The sequence below is a fragment of the Drosophila bipectinata genome, unplaced genomic scaffold (genome assembly GCF_030179905.1).
Source record: "Drosophila bipectinata strain 14024-0381.07 unplaced genomic scaffold, DbipHiC1v2 scaffold_205, whole genome shotgun sequence".
Taxonomy (NCBI): domain Eukaryota; kingdom Metazoa; phylum Arthropoda; class Insecta; order Diptera; family Drosophilidae; genus Drosophila; species Drosophila bipectinata.
Window position 1 is genome coordinate 5,158 of NW_027222849.1, and position 4,843 is coordinate 10,000.

Sequence of the window (4,843 nt, forward strand, 5' to 3'; positions counted from 1 at the left end):
AACCTTAAGACGGCGGGAGTTGAATTACTTTCGCATAGGTAGCCAAATGCCTCGTCATCTTATTAGTGACGCGCATGATTCAATTCAAGAGATTCCTTCTGTCCCTATTTAAAACCTCACGGATATTAAAAATATTAAACATATATTGTTATAAGTCTTAAACCTTAAGACGGCGGGAGTTGAATTACTTTCGCATAGGTAGCCAAATGCCTCGTCATCTTATTAGTGACGCGCATGATTCAATTCAAGAGATTCCTTCTGTCCCTATTTAAAAACTCACGAATATTAAAAATATTAAAAATATTTTCATATGGATATGCAATCGTATGGATATCCAAATATGTGTGGGAAAGTCGTACTTCCTATACGATAAATGACCGGATTGACGAAACCGTGTTCAAAAAGGTATATAGGGTAGGTGGTGTTCGGCCTACCAATATAATATTAAAATAATATTATATTAAACAGAAGATCGCCAGTATTAATATATAAGCATATGGTTATGAATACATATGCATATAACATATATGAAAATATATGAATATATAAAAAAAAATATATATGAATATGAAAATATTTATATGTATATGGAATATATGGTAGGTGATGATGTTAGCCTACCATATAATATATAATATAATAATTTAATTATATTATATTAAATATGGAAATATTAAAAATATATTAAAAATATTAAAAATATTTTCATATGGATATGCAATCGTATGGATATCCAAATATGTGTGGGAAAGTCATACTTCCCATACAATAAATGACCGGATTGACGAAACCGTGTTCAAAAAGGTATATAGGGTAGGTGGTGTTCAGCCTGCCAATATAATATTAAAATAATATTATATTAAACAGAAGACCGCCAGTATTAATATATGAGCATATGGTTATGAATACATATGCATATAACATATATGAAAATATATGAATATAAAAAAATATATATGGATATGAAAATATTTATATGTATATGAAATATATGGTAGGTGATGAGGATAGCCTACCATATAATATATAATATAATAATTTAATTATATTATATTAAATATGGAAATATTAAAAATATATTAAAAATATTAAAAATATTTTCATATGGATATGCAATCGTATGGATATCCAAATATGTGTGGGAAAGTCATACTTCCCATACAATAAATGACCGGATTGACGAAACCGTGTTCAAAAAGGTATATAGGGTAGGTGGTGTTCGGCCTACCAATATAATATTAAAATAATATTATATTAAACAGAAGACCGCCAGTATTAATATATGAGCATATGGTTATGAATACATATGCATATAACATATATGAAAATATATGAATATAAAAAAATATATATGGATATGAAAATATTTATATGTATATGAAATATATGGTAGGTGATGGTGATAGCCTACCATATAATATATAATATAATAATTTAATTATATTATATTAAATATGGAAATATTAAAAATATATTAAAAATATTAAAAATATTTTCATATGGATATGCAATCGTATGGATATCCAAATATGTGTGGGAAAGTCATACTTCCCATACAATAAATGACCGGATTGACGAAACCGTGTTCAAAAAGGTATATAGGGTAGGTGGTGTTCGGCCTACCAATATAATATTAAAATAATATTATATTAAACAGAAGACCGCCAGTATTAATATATAAGCATATGGTTATGAATACATATGCATATAACATATATGAAAATATATGAATATAAAAAAATATATATGGATATGAAAATATTTATATGTATATGAAATATATGGTAGGTGATGGTGATAGCCTACCATATAATATATAATATAATAATTTAATTATATTATATTAAATATGGAAATATTAAAAATATATTAAAAATATTAAAAATATTTTCATATGGATATGCAATCGTATGGATATCCAAATATGTGTGGGAAAGTCATACTTCCCATACAATAAATGACCGGATTGACGAAACCGTGTTCAAAAAGGTATATAGGGTAGGTGGTGTTCAGCCTGCCAATATAATATTAAAATAATATTATATTAAACAGAAGATCGCCAGTATTAATATATAAGCATATGGTTATGAATACATATGCATATAACATATATGAAAATATATGAATATATAAAAAAAAATATATATGAATATGAAAATATTTATATGTATATGGAATATATGGTAGGTGATGATGTTAGCCTACCATATAATATATAATATAATAATTTAATTATATTATATTAAATATGGAAATATTAAAAATATATTAAAAATATTAAAAATATTTTCATATGGATATGCAATCGTATGGATATCCAAATATGTGTGGGAAAGTCATACTTCCCATACAATAAATGACCGGATTGACGAAACCGTGTTCAAAAAGGTATATAGGGTAGGTGGTGTTCAGCCTGCCAATATAATATTAAAATAATATTATATTAAACAGAAGATCGCCAGTATTAATATATAAGCATATGGTTATGAATACATATGCATATAACATATATGAAAATATATGAATATATAAAAAAAAATATATATGAATATGAAAATATTTATATGTATATGGAATATATGGTAGGTGATGATGTTAGCCTACCATATAATATATAATATAATAATTTAATTATATTATATTAAATATGGAAATATTAAAAATATATTAAAAATATTAAAAATATTTTCATATGGATATGCAATCGTATGGATATCCAAATATGTGTGGGAAAGTCATACTTCCCATACAATAAATGACCGGATTGACGAAACCGTGTTCAAAAAGGTATATAGGGTAGGTGGTGTTCAGCCTGCCAATATAATATTAAAATAATATTATATTAAACAGAAGACCGCCAGTATTAATATATGAGCATATGGTTATGAATACATATGCATATAACATATATGAAAATATATGAATATAAAAAAATATATATGGATATGAAAATATTTATATGTATATGAAATATATGGTAGGTGATGAGGATAGCCTACCATATAATATATAATATAATAATTTAATTATATTATATTAAATATGGAAATATTAAAAATATATTAAAAATATTAAAAATATTTTCATATGGATATGCAATCGTATGGATATCCAAATATGTGTGGGAAAGTCATACTTCCCATACAATAAATGACCGGATTGACGAAACCGTGTTCAAAAAGGTATATAGGGTAGGTGGTGTTCGGCCTACCAATATAATATTAAAATAATATTATATTAAACAGAAGACCGCCAGTATTAATATATGAGCATATGGTTATGAATACATATGCATATAACATATATGAAAATATATGAATATAAAAAAATATATATGGATATGAAAATATTTATATGTATATGAAATATATGGTAGGTGATGGTGATAGCCTACCATATAATATATAATATAATAATTTAATTATATTATATTAAATATGGAAATATTAAAAATATATTAAAAATATTAAAAATATTTTCATATGGATATGCAATCGTATGGATATCCAAATATGTGTGGGAAAGTCATACTTCCCATACAATAAATGACCGGATTGACGAAACCGTGTTCAAAAAGGTATATAGGGTAGGTGGTGTTCGGCCTACCAATATAATATTAAAATAATATTATATTAAACAGAAGACCGCCAGTATTAATATATAAGCATATGGTTATGAATACATATGCATATAACATATATGAAAATATATGAATATAAAAAAATATATATGGATATGAAAATATTTATATGTATATGAAATATATGGTAGGTGATGGTGATAGCCTACCATATAATATATAATATAATAATTTAATTATATTATATTAAATATGGAAATATTAAAAATATATTAAAAATATTAAAAATATTTTCATATGGATATGCAATCGTATGGATATCCAAATATGTGTGGGAAAGTCATACTTCCCATACAATAAATGACCGGATTGACGAAACCGTGTTCAAAAAGGTATATAGGGTAGGTGGTGTTCAGCCTGCCAATATAATATTAAAATAATATTATATTAAACAGAAGACCGCCAGTATTAATATATGAGCATATGGTTATGAATACATATGCATATAACATATATGAAAATATATGAATATAAAAAAATATATATGGATATGAAAATATTTATATGTATATGAAATATATGGTAGGTGATGGGGATAGCCTACCATATAATATATAATATAATAATATTTATTATATTATAATAAATATGGAAATATTAAATTATTTTCATATGGATATGGATATGGATATGGATATGGATATACATATTCATATGGATATACTAAAATATACTGAAATATACCGATGAGTATATTTAGGTGAGGGTAAAAAGGCAAATAAATACCCAGCTTGACGAAAGTGTGTTCAAAAAGGTATATAGGGTAGGTGGTGTCGTCCTACCAATATAGTATATTATTTATATTATATGAATATACTAAAATACCGATGAGTATTTTTAGGTGAGGGAAAGAAGGCAAATAAATACCCAGCTTGACGAAAGTGTGGTCAAAAAGGTATATATGGTAGGTGGTGTAAGCCTATCTATATAATATAACATACTATATTATATATTATATATACACTATATTGTATACTTAGATAATATCGTTGAAGCGTCTACGTCTTATTATAAATTATAATTTGACAAGTTTCCAATTATTATCGTTAATTTCTGGTTCTAGGCAAATAAAAATTTCTTTTTATTATATCCTAGTAAGTATATGGAATTAAATTTAATTTCATATACGTATATGATAATAGTAGTAATATTATTATTATTATTATTGTATAAATAAATATGAATAAACTATATATATGAAAA